At 36.3% G+C, this 8002-nt stretch overlaps 1 non-coding gene across 1 annotated transcript; it reads left to right on the forward strand.

The window, feature by feature from the left end:
• The first annotated feature begins 7303 nt into the window (after nucleotides 1-7303).
• LOC122295264 lies at nucleotides 7304-7407 on the forward strand. The gene has a single exon (XR_006237925.1). It is a non-coding gene; the product is annotated as a small nucleolar RNA R71 (small nucleolar RNA).
• The last annotated feature ends 595 nt before the right edge of the window (nucleotides 7408-8002 follow it).

An 8002-nucleotide genomic window follows, 5' to 3' on the forward strand; every position in this document is an offset into this window, starting at 1 on the left:
CCGCCTTCCAGCTTCTCAGCCAGAATCCACGTCCTTCACTTGCAAACCAGCCCTGAAAGATGACAAGAAATAGCATACAGTACATCCAACAGAAGGTTCCGTAATTGCTGAAAAACTGCCAGACGAAGTCCCCGCCGTGAAGCTCTTTTTCCTCTTGTTTTTACGTAAAACACCCAGATTTTCTTTCCGTTCAAGTCTCTGCTGCTCTTCTGTCCCACTATGAGCCTCCAAAATAATTCCCAGGTGAAGTGTTCCCTGGTCTCAACCCATCCGAAAGCTTTTCCTCTCTCACCCGAAAGCCTATGTTTCTTTGCTCTGAAAACACAGTTGAAAATTCAACCTGTGGCTCCTTCTCTCCTCTCTTTTTATTCTCCTTCCAGCTCCCTCCTCTTGAAGTTCATCTCACTGAATGTAAAAAAAAAACACCTACTTCTCCCTAACGTCAACTCTCTCACTCTCTGTCCGTTCCAGCGTAGAGTCCCTGGCAATTATGATCTCTCCACTTTTCTCTCTAGCAAATCACCTCTCACCTATTCAATTATGCACTGACCGACACAACTATCTCTTCTCTCCCTTTCTACTCATGACCAACACACCTCAACTCCTCTCTATGTCCCACGTAACCACTCTACACCTCTCCAACCGATTGGTCCCTCTTTTTCTTTTTACGTCCAGCAACATATATATATATATATATAACTGCTTCTAGTCGTCCAAGCCTCACGTCGGTGCCAAACTTCCTCTAATCAAATTAATACTTTTCAGCACAATAAAATTCCAACACGTCTCCATTGGTTGAAAACTCCTACACGGCTCCCTTGATTGAAAAATTAAGCACGGCATTCTCTACTCACCCACTCTCCTATCTCTTCTCTCCGTCCACTTTAGCTGCACCAACCTTCTTTCTTTTTTTATTTTTTTTTTATTTTTTTATTTTTTTCAACCCACATGCCTTCACGTTTCAGCTCCATTTTTAGACTTTACTGTTGCACCTCCAAAAATTCTCAAACCTCCGTGAGTTTCATTCAACCATGAGGATCACATGCATCTTGAATAATCAAAGGAAGAAAATAACCACTGATTCTTCATTTTGTGTCTTTTTTTTCAACTGCCAAGTACATCCTTCCTTCCTCTCAATTAGTATGCATTTTTGATCAAAAGTTCCAACCGGATCTCATTTGAATTTTATTTAAACTGAAAATAAAAAAAAAAGAAATAACACTCAAAAATAAATTATCAAAAACAGACTATATATGTGAGGAAATATTGTCCCATTAAATCATAGTTGTAAAATTAAGCATAAACATGATATCAATCAAATAAAAATCACAACTCGTATTTATGCTTATTAACTATTTTTCCATCTAAAACCAATAATAGTGTCATGAAGAATTTAAAATACGTTGGTTTTAAATGGTTAAAACATACAATATTTCAGCTCAATCACACCCCCAACTAGCTTTTTGCTAATCCTTGAGTAAAATAGTGAAAATTAATTGAGATGAACATTACATAAAGCTCGAAATTCAAACCAAAACAATCAAACATAATTCTGAATTCTCACAAAAAAAATTGATTCGTGACTACTCAACACCATGAGTTGTATCCATAAGGAAAGTCTCAGTAATTGTTCACATAGAATTAGGGCAAATGTCTTAGAACTCAGATATGTGTGTGTGGCTAAACCTCTGTATGTTCCTCACTAATAAACATGATTTATCATAGGATTTTTCAACCGTAAGATTAATCATTATTGATTCTAACTATCTCAACGCCTAAGGGACTAGCAGTTTTCACGCCAACTCTGTTTAAAGGTTGAACATTCAACCCCCAAAGTTTTGGGTAACTGTTTCTAGCCTTTTATTCAGGAAAAATTACATGATTTTTTTTTTTGTCAATTTCTTTCTTTCTTTCATTCTTTTTATTTTATTTTATTTTTATTTTTATTTATAAGGGTCGGTAGTCTTGCAGTTTACTTCTCCTATTTTAAATCAATGAACATTAATGAGGAACACTACAAGTGTAAGCATGTGCAAAATGTTCTTTCAAAACTTGCCCTTCATTTTATACAAATCAAACTAATTCTCATTTTTGTAAATATCGCATCCAGGTGTTTCAAGTCACTCCTCAACAAAATATGATGCATCATAAGTCATGTTCTATGCTTAAGGTTGAAAATAAATCTTTACAAAATAATTCCACTCAACTACTCCACCAAGATACTCAAATTTCACAAAAATGCTAGAAGTGTGTGTTAATCATTTATGTTTCAATGCACCTCACAAATTTTATTTTTATTTTTATTTTTTATTTTTTATTTTTTTTTATTTTTTTATTTTTTGGTACTAATAAATTTTTCAACATAAAACCCTCCCCCCAACTAAATGTGACATTGTCCTCAATGTTTAGTAATTGAATGTTTCATTATGTATGCTATACAGGTATGAATTGGAGCAAGATAGACACTGTAGAACATATATTGAGACGAAAATGATTAAACAGAGATGAAAGAATTCACCTGCGATATTCGAATGCACATAAGGAGTGGATTTCTGTCAAAAAGCAAAAGAAAGAAAAACAAAACAAACAAATACGGTATATACAATGAGAAATCAAAAATTAATTCTGATAAGTAGGATCGTCCAGAGTAGTGGACTCAACCTCTGGAGTAAAATCATCCAAAAATGGTTTCAACCTTTGTCCATTAACTTTAAAAACATTACCATTCTCTGGATTTTCTATTTCAACAGCCCCAAAAGGATAAACAGTTTTTACAACAAAGGGGCTGATCCATCGGGATCGAAGCTTGCCAGGAAATAAATGGAGCCTTGAATTATACAACAAAACTTTTTGGGAAGGCTCAAAAGATTTTTGAAAAATATTTTTGTCATGAAAAGTTTTCATTCTCTCCTTGGCAATGCGAGAGTTTTCGTAAGCTTTATTCCTGATTTCTTCCAACTCATTAAGCTGAAACTTACGAAGAGAGCAAGCTTTATCCAAATCAAAATTAAATTTTTTGATTGCCCAAGAAGCTTTGTGTTCCAATTCCACAGGTAAGTGGCATGCCTTTCCAAAAATGAGTCGATATGGGGACATACCAATCGGGGTTTTAAAAGCAGTACGATATGCCCAAAGTGCATCAGTTAGTCGTAAAGACTAATCTTTGTGACTTGGGTTAACCATCTTTTCTAAAATTTTTTTGATCTCCCGATTAGATACCTCAACTTGGCCACTTGTTTGTGGATGATAAGGGGTAGCAACCTTATGAGTAATACCATATTTTCGCATTAAGGCCTCGAAAGGCTTATTACAAAAATGTTTACCCCCATCACTGATAATGGCTCGAGGTGTTCCAAACCTTGATAATATATTTTCTTTCAAAAATTTCAGTACCACTTTGTGATCATTGTTTTTGCATGGAACAGCTTCAATCCATTTGGACACATAATCCACAACTACCAAAATGTAGAGATTGCCAAAAGAAACTGGGAAGGGTCCCATGAAGTCGATGCCCAAACAATCAAATATTTCAACAACCAAAATTGTATTTAATGACATCATATTCCGGCGGGTAATACCTCCCAATTTTTGACAACGCTCACAAGTTTTACAAAATTCATGGGTGTCCTTGAAAATGGTAGGCCAATAGAAACCACATTGCAAAATTTTAAAAGCAGTTTTCTTTCCAGAAAAATGGCCACCACATGCCCCAGAGTGACAAAAATATATCACACTTTGAAATTCATTATTGGGAACACATCGTCTAATTATCTGATCTGGGCAATACTTGAACAAATATGGATCATCCCAAAAGAATTTTCTTACCTCCACAAAAAATTTCCTCTTATCTTGTTGAGTCCAAATGTGAGGAATTTCACCTGTAGCAAGAAAATTAGCAATGTCAGCATACCATGGCACTTGAGATATACCAAAAAGTTGCTCATCTGGAAACGTGTCTTTAATAGGAACTGTCTCTATGGAATCTGAAAGAACAAGTCTAGACAGATGATCAGCAACAACATTCTCAACTCATTTTTTATCTTTGATTATCAGATCAAATTCTTGCAGCAAAAGGATCAATCTAAGCAACCTAGGCTTTGCATCTTTCTTCGCTAAAAGGTACTTTAACGCAGCAGGATCAGTAAAGATGACAATTTGAGATCCAATCAAATAAGAGCGAAATTTGTCAAGTGCAAAAATTACTGCAAGTAGCTCTCTTTCAGTTGTTGAATAATTCATTTGAGCACTGTTTAAAGTTCTACTTGCATAATAAATAACACTAGGCTTTTTGTCCTTACGTTGGCCCAACACAGCTCCAACAGCATAATCACTAGCATCACACATAATTTCAAATGGTAAATTCCAATCAGGTGATCGCATAAATGGGGCTGAAATCAACATACCTTTTAGCTTTGTAAAAGCTAATTCACAATCATCAGTCCACACAAAAGAATTTTCCTTTGACAATAAATTACACAAAGGTCTAGAAATTGTGCTGAAGCCTTTGATGAACCTCCTGTAAAAACCTGCATGACCTAGAAAAGATCTGTTATTCCTGATGTTCTTTGGGATGGGCAATTTAGAAATTAATTCAATTTTGGCCTTGTCCACTTCAAAACTTTGAGAAGAAACAATGTGACCAAGAACAATCCCTTGAGTGACCATAAAATGACACTTCTCCTAGTTTAAAATCAAATTCTTTTCTTTGCATCTAATCAGCACTTTTTCCAAACGAGTTAAACATTCATCAAATGAGTCACCGAAAATAGAAAAATCATCCATGAATATTTCAACGAAATGCTCTACCATGTCACTGAATATACTCATCATGCATCGTTGAAATGTAGCAGGAGCATTACAAAGTCCGGATGGCATCCTTCGATATGCAAAGGTACCAAATGGACATGTAAAAGTGGCCTTTTCTTGATCTTCAGGAGCAATCTCAATTTGGTTATATCCAGAATAACCATCTAGGAAGCAATAGAATTTATGGCCCGCTACACGTTCAATGATTTGATCCATGAATGGTAAGGGAAAATGATCCTTTCTGGTGACAGAATTCAGTTTTCTGTAGTCAATGCACACACGCCAACTATTAGTAACTCTAGTTGGGATCAATTCATTATCAGCATTCTTAACCACAGTCATACCAGATTTCTTGGGTACCACTTGCGTGGGACTAACCCATTTGCTGTCAGAAATAGGGTAAATGATCCCTACATCCAGAAGTTTTAACACCTCTGCTCTGACAACCTCTTTCATGTTGGGGTTCAGTCTACGTTGCATTTCTCTAGAGGGTTTAGAATTGTCCTCTAGATAAATCCTGTAGGTACAAATCAAAGGACTAATACCTTTGATATCAGCTATGGTCCATCCCATTGCTTCTTTGTGTTCAATGAGAACACCAATCAATTTGCTCTCCTGAATTTCATCCAGTTTTGATGACATGACCACTGGTAATATCTCTGCTTGACCTAAAAATACATATTTGAGATCAGCGGGTAGAGGTTTCAAGTCGAGTTTTGGTGTTTGCACACTTAAAGGGAGAGACACGACATCATGAGGTGGTAATTCCTCAAAACGTGTTCTCCACTTATCAGTGTCCATTATAGGAGTAGATTCTAGCAAAAAATTTATAGATGCAAGTACAGAATCATCATCAACATTTTCACCATGAACCAAACAAGCCTCAAGTGGGTCAGAAAAACTTGACAAATCAAATTTATTTTTAACAAGAGTTTGGATCAGATTTACTTCATGCACATCATCATCATCACCAGGTTGTTTACAAATATTGAAAATATTCAACTCCAAAGTCATGTTGCCAAAAGATATTATCATCACACCACTCCTACAATTTATTAAAGCATTTGAGGTCGCAAGGAACGGCCTACCCAAAATTATAGAAATTTGAGTGCAAACATCAAAGACAGATTCTGTGTCCAAAACAATGAAATCCACTGGGAAATAAAATTTGCCTACTTGAACTAGCACATCCTCAACTATCCCTCTCGGTATTTTAATTGAACGGTCAGCAAGTTGGAGTGTTACCTTGGTGGGTTTAAGTTCCAATCACGCAGGAAATTGTTGGACAACCCGGGTCTTTGTACTTAGGAAGAGAATTGTTCTGGAGGATGGCGCTCACCTGCTCAGTGAGAAAAACCTTCTTCTGCACCTTCATCGTACGCTTCACTGTGCATAAATCTTTCAAAAACTTAGCATACGATGGAATTTGTTTGATTGCATCCAACAAAGGAATGTTGATTTTTACCTGTTTAAAAATTTCAAGAATATCAGCATTTTGAACCAACTTGTGAGAATGTTGCAATCTTTGGGGAAATGGAGCAGGTATTGGAGCTTTCACAGGCACATCCAATTCAACCTTCTCAAGTTCACCATCACTTTTGGAATTTAAAGAGTTGTTGGTCTCATCAACTTTCGTTGTTGAAATACTCTTATCAATTATTTTTCCACTACGTAGAGTGGTGATGGACTTGGCATGTTCAAATTTTGAATCAGAGGGATTTGAATTTCTTACCTCAAATTTACCTTTGGGATTCGGCTGAGGTTGAGCAGGAAACTTACCTTCTCTTGAGCATGCAATGCAGAGGTCAAGTCGCTAATAGAAATTCTCATCTCAGTAATGGCCTGCATTGTCTGAGTGTTGATATTTGCTTGTCCCTGTATAAAAGCCTGTAAAGTTTCCTCAAGGGTTTTCTTATGTGGAGGCACATAAGGACTAGAAGAAGATGGCCCTTGAGGATTTTGATTTTGATTGGACTCATTCCTCCAACTAAAATTGGGGTGATTTCTCCATCCAGGATTATATGTTTCCGAATAAGGAGAAGAAAATGGTCTCCTATAGGAATTCATGACATTTGCTTGTTCGTGCAACACCTCTTTAAAAGCAGGGATTGTTGGACAATCCTGAGTTAGGTGTCCACTAATCTCACAAATGCCACAATTTTCTTCTTCTTTTTCACTGGCCTTAACTGAATTTACCTTCCTAACCTCCATGGCTTCGACTTTTCTTGTCAGACTTGCTATCCTAGCATTCACATCATCATTTCCTTTAAGAACATACATACCTTCTTGAGACATGGCACCGAGTTTGGGCTTATATGACCGATCAGAACGATCTGTGTTATCCCAAGATTGGGCATTTTCAGCTAACTGGTCAAAATAGTCCCAAGCGTCATCAGGATCTTTATTTAGAAAATCACCGTTACACATCATTTCTACAAACTGACGCATTTGAGATGTTAAACCTTCATAGAAGAAACTAATGGTGCGCCAAGTCTCGTAGCCATGATGTGGGCAAGTTAGCAACAATTCTTTAAAACGTTCCCAACACTGAAAAAATGTTTCATTTTCCTTTTGAGAAAAATTCATAATATTTATGCGAAGAGTGTTGGTCCTATGAGTAGGAAAAAGCTTTTTTAGAAATTCCCTTTGCATTTCTTGCCATGTGCCAATAGATCTTGGTCTCAAGGAGTTCAACCAATTCTTAGCTTTTTCTTTCAAAGAGAATGGAAACAACTTTAATCTAACAACATCATCATTGATAGTTTGGTTTTGTAAAGTTGCACAAACTTCTTCAAATTCTTTTAGATGCAAATAAGGACTTTCTGAATCCAAGCCATGAAACTTGGGAAGTAATTGGATTACTCCAGGTTTTAAATCAAAATTTCCCATATTCATAGGAAAAATCATGCAAGATGGAGTACTTGTCCTTGTAGGCTGCAAATATTCGCGCAAAGTTCTCATTGGCGGATTATTTTGTGCCTCTTTATTTTCTTGTTAGTCATGAACACTACGATTGTCAGCCATGGTATTAGAATGAGAATTTTTAGAATCACCTGACAAAGTATCAACCAATTTTTTTAAAACAATTTCCTCTCTTCTCAATCTACCCGTTTGATCACGTTGCCACGAGATCATTCATCATAGAAGATCGAGTACATTCAAAAAGTAAAAACAAAATGCAAAACAAGCAAGAAAG

This window comes from Carya illinoinensis, chromosome 14 (genome assembly GCF_018687715.1).
Source record: "Carya illinoinensis cultivar Pawnee chromosome 14, C.illinoinensisPawnee_v1, whole genome shotgun sequence".
In the NCBI taxonomy this organism is placed as follows: Eukaryota; Viridiplantae; Streptophyta; class Magnoliopsida; order Fagales; family Juglandaceae; genus Carya; species Carya illinoinensis.